General features: G+C 39.8%; 1 protein-coding gene across 1 annotated transcript in view; it reads right to left on the reverse strand.

The window, feature by feature from the left end:
- The window catches only part of SPNS1 (SPNS lysolipid transporter 1, lysophospholipid), a 52,976-nt gene extending 33,949 nt beyond the window's left edge, over positions 1 to 19,027 (reverse strand). The window contains exon 1 of the mRNA XM_053694815.1: positions 17,617 to 19,027. The gene's annotated coding sequence lies outside the window, so the exon portion shown is untranslated. The remainder of the gene's footprint in view (positions 1 to 17,616) is intronic.
- Positions 19,028 to 20,586: the final 1,559 nt, after the last annotated feature.

Here is a 20,586-nt window from a genome sequence, read left to right on the forward strand (position 1 = left end):
AAGGAATTATACTGTCCAAATCTGAGATTTCACCCTCAGAAACTACCGGCAAATCTTCCTCACCAGACTTAGGATAGAGGATGACCTGCGTAGTAAAAAATGGAGCAGAAACCTTACATCTAAACTTTAAATGTCCTCTTGTATTTTCCCTGTAGGTAAGAAAATAAAAAGATAAAGTCGCAGGTACTGCAGAGGATACCTGAACTGCAAATTCTGTAGGCAAATACACTCCTCCAGAAGAAAGAGAGGAACCGCAGGGCACTGCATGTGACGCCATAGAGGCTTGAGACGTGTAAAAGGAAAGAGCTGTGGCAGTGCCTAAACAGCTTCATCCTAGGAGACAAAGGCTCATGGTCAATACACTCTAACTTCAAGAGATCCAGCGAGGAACAACACATATAATTTGCAGAATTATTAAAACAATATATAGTGTTTTTTGAACCAAACAGAATTCATTACACTTAAAAATGAAAAACTGAGAAATCATGAAAAATCCCCCATATAATATTTTAATTCTTAAAAAATATTATTAAAGGCAAACTGTCACTTTAAATCAGTCCAAGACTAAAACATGATTAAGGTAATCTGTTATAGTATATTATCTTATTCATCTTTTACAGCAAGTGGAAGAGATCCTAGGAAACACATAATAAAAATGTTCAAATGTATATAAAACGTTCACTATAAACTATTTTACAAGGATGCACCTGGGAGAGCATTTTTATATAAATCTCCCAGAGACAGAGTGACTATCGGAGCTCCGATTCACAGTTGGGGCAAAACTGAGAACGCCGTTATGCGGTAGGTCACGTGACCGGACCCGGCGAGACCAAAATGGCGCCGCATCTGATCTCAGAAAGAGAATCAAGGCGGGGACACACAACAGCATAGGAATGAAGCGCGAAAATATATATTCACTTTGCACTGTATTTTCAACAGAACTGCCACAAAAACGGCCAAGTAAAAGTGCCCTCCAAAGATCTAATAAACAAAGGAGAGAGTAAGAGGACACAACTTTCCCATAACATGTCAAAAGGAAAAGCGTGCACACAAGCGAACCTTTACGTTTCCCTTTACAGGAAAACGTCTTAGCACTCTTATAGAAGTATCTCTATCACTGTGCTATTACTCCTCATAAAATATTTAGTCTCCTGTAATAGTAATAAAACAGAGGTGACATTAACCCCTTAAACACTGTCTGTGCCTTTAAAAGAAAGACATGAGCCTAATTTAAAATTAAGTTAAGAAGTTAACCCCTTCCACCCCTGAAGGGGTTAACTCTCAGTCTCCTGTCACATGCATCTTAGTGCCTGCCTAATGCCTTAAAATAAACCCTCAACTAAGGGTTCTGTGTCCCACTAATAAATTGCATACAGTCCTCCTGTTTTACATGACTTTGAAGTGCCAGCCTCCCAGCCCCAAAAGAAAATAGGCACTTACCTGCATCTAGCCGTCAGGCTTATAGACAGCTTAAAAGGTATGCGAGGATGCCACTCCTCAAAGAGGCCTGTAGAAAAAGAAAGAACAGAGTAAACCTACTCAGGCTTTCTATACCAGGGCAGCAAAATGTTAACAAAAATGCAGCAAGGCCCACCTTACAAGTTCCTAAATGCTTTAAAGCCACCACTGCCCTACTGAAGAGACCAACGTGGAGTACAGCTAGACCCAATATTGAAAGGAAAGATCAGAGCAAACCTACTCTGGCTTTCAAAATAATAAAATCTTGATTGAAGTGAAATAAATCTAGACACCAAAAACTTCACCTCCTCCTTGCACCGAAGGCAAAGAGAATGACTGGGGGTTGTGGGAAGGGAAGTGATACTTAACAGCTTTGCTGTGGTGCTCTTTGCCTCCTCCTGCTGGCCAGGAGTGATATTCACAACAGTAATTGATGAGTCCGTGGACTCACTGTGTCTTAAGAAAGAAAGTATTTCTATGCTTTTAAAGTTAAACAGGACATTTAACTGAAAATGTAACTAGCCTCTAAAGGGAAAATAAAGCAATTTTCTACTGTAACTAAAAACTGTGCTTGTTACACTCCCCTCCCAGAGAGGCCAGTGTGCTTCCATCATACTTTAAAGTACCAGTAAATACAGTAGATTTGCGTAAACAACAAAATGCATAATAACAAGACAATGCAATAGTCTGAACTTCAAATGGAGTAGTAGATTTTTTTTCTGACTAATTTCAAAGTTCTGTCTATTTCCACTCCTCCTGTACCATGTGAAAGCCATCAGCCAATCACAAATGCACGCACATATATTCTGTGATTTCTTGCACATGCACAGTAGGAGCTGGTGACTCAAAAATTGTAAATATAAACAGACTGTGAAGTAAATTGGAAAGTTGCTTAAAATTGCTTTCTCTGGGACTTCTGGTAGGCGGCTCACCAAGATGGCCACAGCTTCACAATGCTCCGTGATTGAAACTGACTTATGAATGCAGAGTGGCAGAATCTCCAGCCATCCATACCTCCCTTGGCAACAAGAGTGCCCGGGAAAACTTCAGGATCAGGGTATTACAACTCCTGGCCTCCGAGAAGGCACTAAAAAGTTCAATTTCACCTTTGGGCCTGCAGACGTGCTCACTCCGACAAACAAGATGGCACACATTACTGAAGCCCTAATCAACGTCTTTGCACCACTATTGGATTCCCTAACAACAGCTATGCAGGAACTTCTCTGTGAAATGTGAGAGCACTACACACCCGAACACACTAAAGCAACTCCTATCTTTCCAAATGAACCTTGGCAGATCTCATTAACTAATCTGGAAGCAGACATTTTGGGTACCGGCATCACAACACGGGTGGAGGAGCCGCATTCCCCTAACCTTGTACAACAGCCAAAATACCTGATCATGTTGGAAGCAGGAATAACAAACAATATGAATGTCTCTCAAACACTGACTTACCCCACAGACAAACACCAGATCTCAGGATTCTTAACATTCAGTAAAAATGTGGGTGCTAACGGCTCCACAGTCTATGTCCCAAATCCTTCTCGGTCCTGCTCTCCTGCCGTCAACTTATCACTGTGCCCACCCGGCACGGCTGAACAATGCCTTAGTGAGGCTGTGAAGAATGACGCCGCAACTCCCGAGACTACTGACTCTCAAGCTGAGTTATATACACGGGGAGCAGACGACAACAATGTGATCCATGATGCACAGCGGAGTGGACAACACGCAACTGCATCTGATCCACCGCAGGATACTACCTCTCTGCAAGCCCTGAAATTAGATCCGAGATGGGGCAGTTGCCCTTTAGGTGCATTGCTGTACTTAAACTCCTGCTACGAGGCAGCTCCTCTTCCCTCTACAAAAAAAGCTGCATTCTCTAAGACATAGATGTCATGTTTGCAGCCTTATGTCCCAGCTGTCTGAGTAACGAAACAACTTAAAGAGCCAATATCCTTGTCTAGTTTATATACTACTATAAAATACCCAGCATCTTTGAATGTCTGCATGTATTTGTTCAATCCCATCAAATATGTAAACTTGTTGGTCAGCAGCTGCTCTGACTTGTTTTAAACCTGGCTATGTTGTGTGTGTGTGTGTTGTTGTTACGCATATGCTTGGTTTTAGTTGTTTTACGGTTTTTATTTTTTAACTTCCTAAGGGATACTGTGTGTAAAGTAGATAGAGATTTATAATAACTCATATTTGCAACGCTGTATTCAATACAGGCAGAACCAGCCGATCACCCTGTATTTCTGTGAACTAGAAATCTATTCAATAATTGTATGTAATCTATTATACTCTTTCAGACAGCCGGTGGTGGCGAGTGGGAGGGAGATTTTAACCTGCTTCTGAAATGCTGATGTCTCGACTCATATAGTTGTTGGTGGAAACGGTTGGTTGTTCTCAGCGCCCATTTCACCGCTAACTCATATGGATTATTTTAATTTTAAGTCAATTGGGCTCTCACATAACATACACATTTATTAATGAACCGCTAGAACACTGTTTATTAAAGCAAAACTTTCGGACAGTATAATTCATTGACAGCATCAGACACTCCCCTTCATGAACACTCATACAAATTAAATCTCGGTAGGCTCACTGTTTAATCAAATGTCTAAGCTTGCTAACCTTACAATACTGGACAGCACAAATATTGCCCTTTTTTCCTATATACATAATGGGGATGACATACATCTGTAATCTCTGGATCAATTAGGGAGGTGTTTAGTTTACTTTTTTTTTTTTGGTAAAGATGTAAAAAAACAACAAAATAAGGATCATGGGTTGTACAGGAACTGATTTCTGACTACATTGATAACGCTAATCTTATAAGGACTTCCCAATTTTGAGCACTATCAAAAGGACTATAATAATTGCTAACAAAAAGACATTCTGCAGCCCCCATTTGAAGCTTGCGGTAATAACTGCACTGTGGTCACGGTTATCTGTTATATTTATTTCAACTGAGCATTGTGAATGGTCTATAATTTCACTCTGTATACGTATACAATTGTTTACCTGTGCCTGTGTTCCTTTAATAAAAAGAATTATTAAAAAAAAATAAAATTTGCCTGCTCTGTCTGAATCATGAAAGTTTAGTTTTGACTTGAGTATCACTTTAAAGGACCACTTAATTCAGTAGAATTACATAATTAACAAGTGCATAATAAAAGGACAATGATTTAACAGCTACTCTTAATTTCAAATAAGCAGTATATTTTCCCCCACATTTTCCAGCCCCCTGTAACACGTGACAGACATCAGCCAATCACAGACTAGTTTACGTATACCCTGTGAGCTCGTACAAATGCTCAGTAGGATCTTGTTCCCCAGAAAGTGTGAATATAAAAAGACTGTGCAAAATTTGATAATGAAAGTAAATTGGAAAGGGTCTTAAATCTGCTGCTCTATCTGAATCATAAAAGTTTTTTTTTACTTGAGTGTCCCTTAAAGTAACACTAAAGTGAAAATTAAAGCTTCACAATTAAGATAAGGTACGCAATTTAAAAAAAGTTATAAAATCTCCACATTCTTTTCGTGTGCACACTTTTTGAGGCTCCAGCTACTACTGAGCATGTGCAAAAGTGCACAGTATATCTGTAGTATAGATATGTAAATGTGTTTGTGATTGGCTGGTGGCTGTCACATGATACAGAATGAAAATTGGATTAACTTTGAAATTTGTCAGAAAATATTCTGCTGCTTTTTATGAATTCAGTGCTATTGTATTGTCTTTTTATTGTGTATTTGTCAATTGCATTTAGTGTCCTTTAGAGACATGAAACACAAAATGTTTCTTTTGTAATTCAGACGGAGCAGCAGTTTTAAGCAACTTTCTAATTTACTTCTATTTAAAATTTTATTTGTTCCCTTGGTATCTTTTGTTGAAAAGCAGGGCCATATGCTTAGGAGCCAGCCCATTCCTGTAGCACTATTTGGCAGCAGTTTTGCAAGAACGCTATCCATTTGCAAGAGCACTAAATGGCAGAAGTATTTCCTGCCATATAGTGTTATAGACACCTACCTAGGTATCTCTTCAACAAAGAATATCATGGGAATGAAGCAAATTTGATAATAGAAGTAAATTAGAAATGATTTTTTTAAATTGTTATATTTTGTCTGAATCACATAATATAATACTTTATCCCTTTTACTAGAAATCATTGCCATATGTATTATTCATCATTTGAAATAGATTTTACCTTTTATTTATTTTGTTTAACTTCATTTGTGCAGAGTCCATTACTTTCTGCTATACGTCTTCTAGAGCAGACATCCTCAAACTTGGCCCTCAAGAGGTTTTGGAACTACATCTCCCATGATGCTCAGCCAGCTGATATGCTGGCTGAGCATGATGGGAAATGTAGTTCCAAAACCTCTGGAGGGCCAAGTTTGAGGATGTCTGTGCTTGAGTAACATGAGCTGGTTTACTACTTAGTGAATACTAGATATGCAGGGAGTCAGGCTGCAATCTGTTTCTCCTGAGCTTGAGCCAGTTACCAACATGTCACCTGTTCATTTTGTAAGAAAACAAGTAGATTGTTTGCCGTTTTATTTTTATTTTTTTTACACAATCTGTTCCTTTTTAGGTTTACTTTGATTTAACTGTGGTGTCAATCTGTTCTAATAACATTGAGACTCAGCCCGATATGTGAATCCATTGAAAAACTGCAGACAAAAAGGTTAGAATTTACTGTCCATGTAAACCCATATCCCATCTTGTTTCAGCTATACAGATCTAATCTCTAATTGATTACTATTATCACAAAACTTCAAATCATTTTCCCTCTACTATGTCAAATTACAGAGCACTTACTCTGCTGAGCTGAAGACATTTTTAAAGTAAAGTTTCTTCCTTTTTTACCTAGAGATACTCATATTTCTAGTCAGCTATTTATGAGTACCATGCCCCTTTAATGCACTAAGTACCTTTATACACAGTTTTATTATACACTGTGGCAGAAGCACTTGAGGAAGACATCTCACAAGACTTTCACACACTGCACTTGCTAAAAAAGCAAAACTCTGAACCTTACAACCATATTGCAAAATACTGACAGAGCAACAATTATTATCTGTTCCCAAAATACATCATCTGCAACCATAGAGCTGAGAAGGATATCTGATCCTCGAGCTGCTGTATATAATATATTAAAGGGACAGTGTACTAGAAATTTGTTTTTTCCCTTAATGTGTATCTAATGACTTGTCATACCAGTTGCAGAGAATAAAATGTAGGATAAATTACTCTTTTAGGTTTATTTTTGTATATGACATTTCTGATTTTTTTCTTTGAAACCACAACCTATTAAAAAGTGCTGCGCTTGCAGGGAGACTATAATTTTCTGTACACACACACACATGCTCCTTTATATTATATTTGTCTGTATACCAAAGCCCAGTACTTAGAGGGAACAACTGAAAATTAACATTTTATCACTTATTTCTCCTACGCCCCACTAGGAGTGTAATTTCTTCTGCTAACTATGTTAACACAGCTTTTCTATAGCCAATATTTAAAAGGGAATTTAAAAGGGATTTGAAACCCAATTTTTTCTTTCATGATTTGGATAGATCATGCTATTTGCAGCAACTTTCTAATTTACTTGCATTATACCATTTTCTTTGTTCTCTATGTATCTTTATTTGAAAAAACAGGAATGCATGCTTAGGAGCAGGCCCAATTTTGGTTCAGCGCCCTGGGTAGCACTTGCTGAATGCTGTTTACATTTAGCCACTAATCAGCAATCACTAACCAGGTGCTGAACCAAATTTGGTCCGGTTTCTAATCTTACATTCCTGCTTTTCAAACAAAGATAACAAGGGAACGAAGAAAAAATAAAAGTAGATTAGAAAGAATAAAATTGGGTTTCCTATCTCTTTAATTATAGAAACTTTCAGTATAGGTCAGGATACCACAGGCAAAATCAGTTGTTTAAAATGCTGAAATAAATGTAAAGGAGTTAGTTGTAAACAATTTAATACTCTCCAGCCTGTAAAATTAATCACTGGGATCAAATGAAAGGGGAGAGAAATTTAGGGTAAATTGTCCCTCTAAGTACTTTGAAGACATTTGAATATTATATAAAAATTTAAAAAATACATTTAAACTGTAATTTTGTTAGCCTGGTCCTTAAGAAACCATGAAAAAAGTTAATATAAATCCTAATGGGAAACTACATGGGGCAGTGGCTCTAAAGTGGCCCCTATTGCCTGACAGCATACATATAACCATGAGGGGTCTCAATGCTCCTTTAGGTACCATTTGATTTCAATAGAAATTGTAATCATCTGTCTGCCTGGTGCCTTTATGGTACTTTGGGCTTTAAAAGAGACCCTAGCAATCTAAATAAAGTACTACAGCGCAGCAAGAAAGAAGAGAGGTCACTGTTTTACAGGAGGGGTCACATGCCCAGATTGCTAACCGCTCATCACTTTATAAACCATCTTAACCTGACAGAACCATATGTATAAACAATCCCTTGTGTTGCCCCCCCTCAACACATAGTTTAAAGGGAGGTGAAACCCAATTTGTTTTCTTTCACGATTCAAACAGAGAATGCAATTTTAAACAACTTTCCAATTTACCATTAGATCAGGGCTTGACAAACCCAGGAGCCAGGTAGCCACTTTTTGGATAATTCTCCATAGATCTATTAAAAAATAGTGTCATATAGAGCCACTGTCTGGCTCCTAAAAAATATCTCTGGCTCCTAAATGTTATACAAATTTGCTGACCCCTGCATTAGATTATTATTTGCTTCATACTCTTCATATAACTTTGTTGAAAAGCATACCTAGGTAGGCTCAGCAGTCAATGCACTACTGGGAGCTAGCTGCTGATTGGTGGCTGCACATAAATGCCTCTTGGTAATGGCTCACCTGTGTTGTGCATTGTTGTTTCCTCCACAAAGGATACCAAGAGAAGGAGGCACGTTATAATAGAAGTAAATGGGAACATTAATTTAAATTGCATGTTCTATCTAAATTATAAAAGAAATAAATTGGGTTTCATGTCCCTTTAAGACCCCTTATGTAAAGGGACATTCCGGTCAAAATTTAAATGCACATAGATGAATTACACCTTTGAACAGAAACATATTTGCAATACACATCTATAGCCAAAAATGATTCTAGTAAAACTTATCATTGTTTTAGTGTTAGCATTTTTCTATGCATGTGCATGTGAAGCATAGCTAGATATTCTCAGTGCACCAGCATTTTAAATACTGCAGCTGCTCAGAGCACCAGTGGGGCTTCTATCATGTCAGCAATTAACAAACAGTCATTACCAGATGGAACAAGCACCTTAGACTTGTTGAGCTAGCGCTGTGTTTATAATGCTGGTGGCACGGTGCATACTTAAATACACTTTTGAAATCTCTATAGCTTGTATTAGAAGCATTTTTGCTAATACATGTATATTGCAAAAATGTTTCTATTCAAAACTGAAATGCCCCCATGTGGATTGCAATTTTGGCTGGAATGTCCCTTTAACAGCAACATTCCTGCTCTTTCAAATGAGTGGCCCTAGCCGATTATAATAACAAATATAATGTTTATAAGAGGCCTTTATAACCTCACCACATCATAAGATCCCTTGACTTGAAAGAGTGAAATGCAAGAACTCCAATAACGTGGTTCGTATCCTATCACGTGACTGATGGCAATACCAATCACCTGAGAGACACTGTTAGCCTTCTTTGTTGTGTTGCTGATGTTTTGACTAATGGGTCAATGTTTCTCTGAACTACAAATAATTACAAGAATACAAATAAATTGTGTTTGGTACCATAGTGTACTAAAGACTCGTGCACACTACTGAGCTTGTGAGCCTACCTAGTTTTACCCTTCAATAAAAGATACCAAGAGAACAAAACAAATTTGATAATAAAAGTAAATTGGAAAGTTGTTTAAAATCAAATGCTCTATCTGAATCATGAAAGTTAAAAGGGATAGTAAAGTCCAAATTAAACTTTCATGATTCAGATAGAGCATGCGCTTTTAAACAACTTTTTAAATTTACTTTTAACATCAAATTTGCTTTGCTCTCTTGGTATTCCTAGTTGAAAGCTAAACCTGGGAAAGCTCATATGCTAATTTCTAAGCCCTTGAAGGTCGCCACTTATCTCAATGCATTTGACAGTTTTTCACAGTTAGAGGGCATTAGTTCATGTGTTTCATATAGATAACATTGTGCTCACGCACGTGAAGTTATTTAAGAGTCAGCACTAATGGCCTAAAATGCAAATCTGTCAAAAGATCTAAGATAAGAAGGCAGTCAGCAGAGGCTTAGGTACAAGGTAATCCCAGAGGTAAAAAGTATATTTATAGAACAGTATTGGTTATGCCAAACTGGGGAATGGAAAAAAAAAGGGATTATCTATCTTTTTAAACAATAACATTTTTTATGTTTACTATCCCTTTAAGTTTGACTTTACTGTCCCTTTAAATACATAGATATAGACAAGCAATAATGAAATAAGAAAATGATATTTATATTCCTTATTGCAGCTATGCCCCTTTTAATATGTAATGTGGTGCACAACAGCTGATTTATAATAAGGGGTCGATTTATCAAGCTGCGGCGGACAGGGGCGTATATATGTGCCCCTGTCCGCCGCAGCTCGCCTCTTGCGGACTGAATTCCGCTGCCGGAGTTCAGCATTGCAGATGAACCCAATTGTTAGCTCTTGTGCAACGCCGCAACCTGCCTATGCACAGGCAATCATGCGCGGGCAGGGGCTGACAATCTCCCTGGTCGAACGAGACTAACGACCTCTGCTTTTTGTAAGAACCTGCCGTCGTAGGGGGTCGAAGGCTAGCGAAAGCCTTTGATAAATCAACCCCTAAGGATTTCTACAAATAGACAACTTTTAACAAAGTTTTACAAGCACGACCCCCTTCTTTTAACAACTTTCTGATAAGAATAAAGAAAATAAACAAATCTTTATTAGGCAGTTACCACAATCAATAATTAACCTTATGAAAGCCATAAAAATATAACCATTTTTTTTCTCCAAAATTTAAAGGGACATAATAGCCATGATTCAGATAAAACAAACAATTTTAAACCACTTTCTAATTTACTTCTATTATCAATTCATCTTTAATTTCTTGTTATCCTTTGTTGAAAAGCAGGAGAATGAAGCAAATTTGATAACAGAAGTAAAGTGGAAATATTTTGTAAAATATCATGTTTTTAGTTTTCATGACCCTTTAAGATAGATCATTTACTAACCCACGGCTGGTAATACAAAGTACTAGGAAGGAAATGTATTTAAAAAATAAAAAAAAATTACCAAGTGATACTAACAGATAATGGGATTTAGAAAAAAATAAACATCTTCTGGGACAAAATCAAAATCTTGTGATTGAAAAAATGACTTTATTGTAGCCACAATATTAAATTAGATCAGGAGGTCAGGGTTGCGCAGTTACTTTCAATACGTAGTATTGTTTATTACTTTCAGAGAGTGGATACTACTGTATAAGTAAGCAGGGACTGTTTTAAAGGGACATTATACACTAGATTTTTATTTGCATAAATGTTTTGTAGTTGATCCATGTATATAGCCCATAGACGTTTTTTTTTTAAAATGGATAGTTTTGCTTATTTTTAAATAACATTGCCCTGATTTTCAGACTCCCAACCAAGCCCGAAAGTTTTAGGAGAATACGGATGTATACCTACTCCTGTTTGTGTGAAAGGTCTTTTCATATGCAAAGGAAGGGGGAGTGTCTGTTATTTCCCACTTGCAGTGGGTGTTCCAGTTAACCTTTTAAACAGAGCTAAACTGGGAGCTTCTAAGTAAGTTTTTAAACAGTTTTATACTGGATTTTTATATCAGTATCTGTGCATCTTATTCTTTATATTAGTGTCTATTACATGCAGTTATATGAAAATGGGTGTATACTGTCCCTTTAAAGCAAATAACCTATTTAGATTGTAAGTTCCCAAGGGAATAGGGCCCTCAATTCCCCCCTGTATTTGTCTGTAAAATGTTGTCTTATATTGTATTGTTTCTCAGTTGTACTTTTATCTTTGTACCCATGGGCAGCGCTGTGGAATCTGCTGGCACTTTATAAATAAAGAATAATAATAATAGAGAAGGTTGCCCGGCATTTAATCGAGCAGTTATTGCACAAACAAACAAGAGCCTTGAGGTGGCAGACAGGGCATTCTCGTCATGTGCATCACGGCCTGTGTGCACGTGATGAGATGTTCGCATCAGGCAGGGGGTCGCCAATGGGTAGACTTGAAGAACCTTTTGGTATACCATCAAATTCCATGTTTCGATCAAAAGAGGTTTATGGCGATCCCCCGCAATACAGGCTGGGGATCGTTGGTGGCCTAGTGGGTGGCACTACTAAGCTTTCAATGGGAGTGCCAGTGACATCGCCACTAACGTGGTGACATCACAAAGGGGAGGAGCCTCTAGCTGCAAGGGAGCTGGCTGGGGGGAGGTGAATCAAACCCCTCAATCTCAGCTTCCTTAGCAGCTACAGACGATCATCATTTAAAAGAGAATCACCAGCTCTTTCAAATGGTGGTGGTGGGGGGGGGGGGGGGTCTTGTAAGGCACCAAGCTCACAAAAATAATAAATTATTTTAAAACGTTGCAAAATAGGGTTTTTACTGGGAATGGGAGCTTTAGGGACATATAATAATAATAATAAAAAAATGTTTATAGAGACACAATGGGCTCAATTTATTAATCGTTGGTAAATATATCAGCCTCTGTCTGCTGCAGCACGCATCTGCCGGGTAAAATTCCATTGGGAATTCAGCATTGCACAAGAGCGCTATTTTGCACTCTTGTGCAACACCGCCCCCTGTCCGCGCACAGCCAATCAGGAGTTGTCAATCTCCGCGGTCGGACGAGACCAAGGAGATTTTACATTTTCCACCTAAGAGGTGGAGAAGGCTTAGGGAAGCAGTGGTTTGTTGACCGCTGCTTGATAAATATTGACTGCAGGTTCTCTTGTGAGAACCTGCAGTCATAGGCAGGCGAAGGATTTGATAAATCAAGCCCAATAAAATTTATTTTATAGTGCACAAGTCCCTTAAAAAAATAAATTAAAAAAAAACAAAAAAAAACAAAACCATGTATAGTTTGTATCAACAGGTGATTACTGTCATCACAGACCTGTTTACACAGACACGCTGTACATATGTTCTAGTATGGACCGCTCCTGCAACTTGAAATAGTCTTGAGAACAATTTAGTAAGGCGATCACAATAGCAGCAGTGGTCACCTGGCTATTTTCATTTAATTTATTTACTAAAATCGTAACAATTATAATGAGATATAAATATAATAGTATATTCTGAATCGGCTGAAAAAATATATATACATTTTGGGTCACTCACTGAAATATGACTTACAATAATTTTTAAATGTAAGCAGCAAAAAAAAGCTCAAAAATGGCTTAGCATAGGGGTGTGAAAAAGGATTAGGAGCAAAAGTGCCGCTCTAGCTTTTCAGACCTACTTGGACCCACAAAGCTGCATCCACAGCTTCATAAATGAGGGACATTAGGTACAGTACAAAGGTTCCTTCTAAAATAAAAAAGACGCAAACATTAAAATGTTTCTTTCATGATTCAGATTGAGCATAGAGTTTAAAATGTTACCGTTACATAATGAGTTTTGCAGCAAAAGTCCCAGGGTTCTGACGATGATGTTTTTAATGGGTGCACTACCTGGCTGATTTTACTGATCACATGGCTACATTTTTTAGCCAGTATTAAAGGGACAGTCTAGTCAAAATTAAACGTTCATGATTCAGATAGAGCAGCAATTTTAAGCAACTTTCTCATTTACTCCTATTATCAATTTTTCTTCGTTCTCTTGCTATCTTTATTTGAATGTAAACTTAGAAGCCGGACCATTTATGGTTCAGCACCTGGGTAGTGCTTGCTGATTGGTGGCTGCATGTAGACACCAATCAGAAAGTGCTACCCAGGTCCTGAACCAAAAATGGGACGGCTCCTATGCTTACATTACTGCTTTTTCAAATAAATATACCAAGAGAATGAAGCATAATTGATAATAGGAGTAAAATGGAAAGTTGCTTAAAATTGCCTTCTCTATATGAATCATGAAAGTTTAATTTTGACTAGACTGTCCCTTTAACCTCTAAGAACTAACAACGTACAGGGTACGTCATACAAAAAACGGTTGTTAACCACTAACGACGTTAACGACCTGTACGTCAGGGGATTCAAGCGGTGGAAGTGATCCTGATCGCGTCCAGCCACTTTCATGTTATTGCAGTGATGCCTCGATATTGAGGCCTCCTGCAATAACATTTTTTAGGCATCCAATGCAGAGAGAGCCACTCTGTAGCCCTCTCTGCATCGGCCAGCGATGGTGCCGATCGTTGGTGGGTGGGAGCAGCAGCAGCAGATAGGCAGGTGGGCGGCCATCGCTGCTAGGTATCTGGCAGAGGGGGGCGGGATAAAGTGCGGGAGTGAAGGGCACGCACACAGGCGAGTAAGCAGGCACGGGGGCGGGAGGGGGTGGGAACCCTACACTATGGAACTGAGGAGGGAGAGAGGAGGAGGGGGGGAATTGGATCTAAGCAATCTGGGAGGGGGTGGGGGGGGGGGGTCATTGAGGGAGGGGCAGCTACACTACAGAAACTTTTTTTTTTCTAAAATACATAAAAAACTAATTATATGGCAAAATAGGTACTGGCAGACAGCTTCCAGTACCCAAGATGGCGGACAATAAGGTAGAGGGGGGAGGGTTAGAGAGCTGTTTGGGGGGGGGGGGGGTCAGGGAGGTTGGGGGCTAAGGGGATCCTACACAGCAGAATATATAATATTTTTTTTTTTTTAAAAGCCTTTAATTTTAGTACTGGCAGACTTTCTGCCAGTACTTAAGATGGCGGGGATAATTGTGGGGTGGAGTAGGGAAGAGAGCTGTATGGGAGGGATCAGGGGGTGGGATGTGTCAGTTGGGAGGCTGATCTCTACACTAAAGCTAAAATTAACCCTACAAGCTACCTAATTAACCCCTTCACTGCTGGGCATAATACACGTGTGGTGCACAGTGGCATTTAGCGGCTTTCTAATTACCAAAAAGCAATGCCAAAGCCATATATGTCTGCTATTTCTTAACAAAAGGGGATTCCAGAGAAGCATTTACAACCATGTGTGCCATAATTGCACAAGCTGTTTGTAAATTATTTCAGGTAGAAACCTAAAGCTTGTAAAAAAGGTAGCAAAAAATTTTACGATTTTTTTTTATTAGATCGCATTTGGCAGTGAAATGGTGGCGTAAAATATACCAAAATGGGACTAGATCAATACTTTTGGTTGTCTACTAAAAAAAAAAATATACATGTCAAGGGATATTCAGATATTCCTGACAGATATCAGTGTTACAATGCAACTATCACTAATTTTGTAGAAAAAAAAATGGTTTAGAAATAGCAAAGTGCTACTTGTATTTATTGCCCTATAACTTGCAAAAAAAGCAAAGAACGTGTAAACATTGGGTATTTCTAAACTCAGGACAAAATTTATAAACTATTTAGTATGGGTGTTTTTTGGTGGTTGAAGATGTGTAACAGATTTTGCGGTCAAAGTTAGAAAAAGTGTGTTTTTTTTCATTTTTTTCATCATATTTTATAAAAAAGAATTATAGTAAATTATAAGATAGGATCAAAACAAGGGTATCTTTAGAAAGTCCATTTAATGGTAAGAACAAGTGTATATAATATGTGTGGGTACAGTAAATGAGTAAGAGGAAAATTACAGCTAAACACAAACACAGCAGAAATGTAAAAATAGCCTTGGTCCCAAATGGTCAGAAAATAAATGAGCTAATGTTGAAATTCTGTAATATTTGTTGCACAAATTATCAATAAATAAATGTATGTTAAATTATGCAATGAATTTGTGCTTTGTATAGCAGTAAATTTTATAATATTACAAAGTATTACACTGCCCTCACCCGGCTACTTCATTATGCCCAGATGGCAAAAGTTTCTATGGATAACAATCAGGACTTGTAACAGGAGCAGACATAGTTAAAGGGACAGTCAACCATAGAATTGTAATTGTTTTAAAAGATAGATAATGCCTTTATTACTCATTCCCCAGTTTTGCACAACCAACACAGTTATATTAATGCACTTTTTACCTTTGTACCTTATATCTAGGAACCTTCTTCCAGCCCCCTGATCACATGACTGTGACTGTTTATTATCTATTGTCTTGCAGTTAGCATTGTTTTGTGCTAGATCTTAAATAACCCCTGTGCCTGAACACAGTGTTATCTATATAGCCCACGTGTACTTTCTGTCTCTTTGTGTTGAAAAGAGATTTAAAAAGCCTGTGATAAGATGCAGCCCTCAAAGGCTTAGAAATTAGCATATGAGCCTACCTAGGTTTAGTTTAAACTAAGAATACCAAGAGAAAAAAGCAAATTTGATGATAAAAGTAAATTGGAAAGTAAATTAAAATGAAAAGTCCTATCTGAATAATGAAAGTTTAATTTCGACTTGACTGTCCCTTTAACTACTATCATTATGTTAGCACAATGATCATTGCTTCGCAGTTCTTTATCTGTCTGCTGAAGCCAATTAAGGACAGATATGAGGCAGGGTCAGGCTTGTAAAGTTTGCTGTGTGCTCTATCAGTTGTCAGATTTTCAGACTAAAATTGCTGTAAAACTGTTTAAAATAAATAAAAAGTATATAGCTAAGTTACTTCACTACACAAAATGAAGTATCTTATATTAACATCTCAAAGGGCTCCATTTATCCAGCTGTAGACTCAGCATTGGAGCTCCTGCTGTGCAGGGTCACTTAACAGAACCCAAAGCCGATAGCAGAGAAACAGCGGTCTGGAGACCAATATTTCTTAAAGGGACACTAAACCAAATTTTTTTCTTTCATGATTCAGATAGAGCAGCAACTTTGGGCAACTTTCTAATTTACTCCTATTATCAATTTTTCTTTGTTCTCTTCATTTAAAAAGCAGGAATGTAAAGCTTAGGAGCCGGGCCCATTTTAGGTTCAGCACCCTAGATAGTGCTTGCTTACTGGTGGCTACATTTGGCTAACCAATAAGCAAGCGAATCCCAGGTTCTCACCCAAAAAAGGGCCGACTCCTAAGCTTTACATTCCTGCTTTTTAAATAAAGATAGCAAGAGAATGAGGAAAAATTGATAATAGGAGAAAATTAGAAAGTTGCTTAAAATTGCTGCTTTATCTGAATATCTGAATCGTTAAAGAAAAAAATTGGGTTTAGTATCAGTTTAAAGGGACAGTCTAGGCCAAAATAAACTTTCATGATTCAGATAGAGCATGTCATTTTAAACAATTTTCCAATTTACTTTTATCACCAATTTTGCTTTGTTCTCTTGGTATTCTTAGTTGAAAGCTTAACCTAGGAGGTTCATATGCTAATTTCTTAGACCTTGAAGGCCACCTCTTTTCAGAATCCATTTTAACAGTTTTTCACCACTAGAGGGTGTTAGTTCATGTGTTTCATATAGATAACACTGTGCTTGAGCACGTGAAGTTATCTGGGAGCAAGCACTGATTGGCTAAACTGCAAGTCTGTCAAAAGAACTGAAATAAAGGGGCAGTTTGCAGAGGCTTAGATACAAGATAATCACAGAGGTTAAAATTATATTATTATAACTGTGTTGGTTATGCAAAACTGGGGAATGGGTAATAAAGGGATTATCTATCTTTTAAAACAATAAAAATTCTGGTGTAGACTGTCCCTTTAACCTTTCCATCAGCTCTGATCCAACAAGGGTGACTGACAGCCCCTGCTTTTACGCAAGAGAGGAAAGTGCCATTACACAAAGCAGCCATAGATGCAAGGATATATGCAGGACGCTCGCCATGACGATGGGCAGACAGGTTACCCGATTGGAAACCCCGTCTACCCACAGAATGATAAATGGAGCGCAGAATGTTTACTGTCCCTTTAACCCTACGCAGTAGATTGGTAAATCCCCCCAAAAAGTTCACACAGGCGTCTCTCACTAGTACCAATAACAGGTGTGGGGGTTTGGGTGTCACACGCCAATAAACCAGACACTGTGGGAATGTCACTCACCTTATAACTTACACATAGAGGGGTTTACTTAGCAGTGACATTATGCACTATGGCGTAACTCACCTACAAATGACTGGAGCAGTCTCCCTTTCTTCTGTATTCCACCGTCTAGGATGTCTCAACAGCACCGCATATCTCTGCTACCTGGGTACAGGCTACCTACTGTTCACAAACACTTCTTTCTAGACCCCAAAAGTGCTTTCTGCTTGATGAAACAATCACTATTCTCTGAGCATGTCTAAAGCAGTCTCACCCTGACACTCTCTATAACAAAGTCTCTCACTAGTATTCTGTTATCCAGCAGTTTTACCCTACCACTCTCTCCAGCCCTAGCAGTGTATTTCACTAGCACTCTCTCCCCCAAGCAGTGTATCTCACTAGCAGTCTCTCACTAGCACTCTCTTCCCCTAGCAGTCTCTCACTAGCAGTCTCTCCCCCTAGCAGTCTCTCACTAGCACTCTCTTCCCCTAGCAGTCTCTCACTAGCAGTCTCTCACTAGCACTCTCTCCCCCCAAGCAGTGTATCTCACTAGCAGTCTCTCACTAGCACTCTCTTCCCCTAGCAGTCTCTCACTAGCAGTCTCTCCCCCTAGCAGTCTCTCACTAGCACTCTCTTCCCCTAGCAGTCTCTCACTAGCAGTCTCTCACTAGCAGTCTATCACCAGCACTCTCTCCCCCCAAGCAGTGTATCTCACTAGCACTCTCTTCCCCTAGCAGTCTCTCACTAGCAGTCTCTCACCAGCACTCTCTCCCCCCAAGCAGTGTATCTCACTAGCAGTCTCTCTCTAGCACTCTCTCCTCCCCCCCAGCAGTGTATCTCACTAGCACTCTCTACCCTAGTACTCTCTCTCCCCCTTAGCAGTCTCTCTCAAAAACACACTCTTACAGTTTCTCTCTTTCTGGCACTCACCACCTTAGCAGTCCCTCTCACAAGCACCTCTTCCCTAATAGTTTCTCTCAGTAATACTCTCTCCCACTAGCACTCTCAATAACACACTCTAACAGTTTCTCTCTTTCTGGCACTCACCACCTTAGCAGTCTCGCTCACAAGCACCTCTTCCCTAATAGTTTCCCTCAGTAACACTCTCTCCCACTAGCACTCTCAATAACACACTCTAACAGTTTCTCTCTTTCTGGCACTCACCACCTTAGCAGTCTCGCTCACAAGCACCTCTTCCCTAATAGTTTCCCTCAGTAACACTCTCATTAGCAGTCTCTCCCAGGCCGGGTAGCCATTGTCACAGTTCCTAGTCACCCTCACACTACAAGTCACATGACAAAAACAAGGCGTGGCTTCAGAGCTATTTAATTATGGTAGCTTCCCATCTAGTTTAGGGGCCTGCGGTGTTACCGCTGTCATGTGACATGCACTGAGGGATACAGGAAGAAGCGGTGTGAAGTGATCATGGCCTGTGTGTGAGGGAAAACTAATGATAGCTGTGCGTGTGCTCGTGGCCTGTATGTGAGGGAGAACTAATGATAGCTGTGCGTGTGCTCATGGCCTGTGTGTAAGGGAGAACTAATGATAGCTGTGTGTGTGCTCATGGCCTGTGTGTAAGGGAAAACTAATGATAGCTGTGCGTGTGCTCGTGGCCTGTATGTGAGGGAGAACTAATGATAGCTGTGCGTGTGCTCATGGCCTGTGTGTAAGGGAGAACTAATGATAGCTGTGCGTGTGCTCATGGCCTGTGTGTAAGGGAGAACTAATGATAGCTGTGCGTGTGCTCATGGCCTGTGTGTAAGGGAGAACTAATGATAGCTGTGCGTGTGCTCATGGCCTGTGTGTAAGGGAGAACTAATGATAGCTGTGCGTGTGCTCATGGCCTGTGTGTAAGGGAGAACTAATGATAGCTGTGCGTGTGCTCATGGCCTGTGTGTAAGGGAGAACTAATGATAGCTGTGCGTTTGCTCATGGCCTGTGTGTAAGGGAGAACTAATGATAGCTGTGCGTGTGCTCATGGCCTGTGTGTAAGGGAGAACTAATGATAGCTGTGTGCTCGTGGCCTGTGTGTAAGGGAGAACTAATGATAGCTGTGTGCTCGTGGCCTGTGTGTAAGGGAGAACTAATGATAGCTGTGTGCTCGTGGCCTGTGTGTAAGGGAGAACTAATGATAGCTGTGTGCTCGTGGCCTGTATGTGAGGGAGAACTAATGATAGCTGTGTGCTCGTGGCCTGTGTGTAAGGGAGAACTAATGATAGCTGTGTGCTCGTGGCCTGTGTGTAAGGGAGAACTAATGATAGCTGTGTGCTCGTGGCCTGTGTGTGAGGGAGAACTAATGATAGCTGTGTGCTCGTGGCCTGTGTGTGAGGGAGAACTAATGATAGCTGTGTGCTCGTGGCCTGTGTGTGAGGGAGAACTAATGATAGCTGTGTGCTCGTGGCCTGTGTGTGAGGGAGAACTAATGATAGCTGTGTGCTCGTGGCCTGTGTGTGAGGGAGAACTAATGATAGCTGTGCGTGTGCTCGTGGCCTGTGTGTGAGGGAGAACTAATGATAGCTGTGCGTGTGCTCGTGGCCTGTGTGTGAGGGAGAACTAATGATAGCTGTGCGTGTGCTCGTGGCCTGTGTGTGAGGGAGAACTAATGATAGCTGTGCGTGTGCTCGTGGCCTGTGTGTGAGGGAGAACTAATGATAGCTGTGCGTGTGCTCGTGGCCTGTGTGTGAGGGAGAACTAATGATAGCTGTGTGCTCGTGGCCTGTGTGTGAGGGAGAACTAATGATAGCTGTGCGTGTGCTCGTGGCCTGTGTGTGAGGGAGAACTAATGATAGCTGTGCGTGTGCTCGTGGCCTGTGTGTGAGGGAGAACTAATGATAGCTGTGCGTGTGCTCGTGGCCTGTGTGTGAGGGAGAACTAATGATAGCTGTGCGTGTGCTCGTGGCCTGTGTGTGAGGGAGAACTAATGATAGCTGTGCGTGTGCTTGTGGCCTGTGTGTGAGGGAGAACTAATGATAGCTGTGCGTGTGCTCATGGCCTGTGTGTAAGGGAAAACTAATGATAGCTGTGCGTGTGCTCGTGGCCTGTATGTGAGGGAGA

Source organism: Bombina bombina, chromosome 11 (assembly GCF_027579735.1).
Source record: "Bombina bombina isolate aBomBom1 chromosome 11, aBomBom1.pri, whole genome shotgun sequence".
In the NCBI taxonomy this organism is placed as follows: domain Eukaryota; kingdom Metazoa; phylum Chordata; class Amphibia; order Anura; family Bombinatoridae; genus Bombina; species Bombina bombina.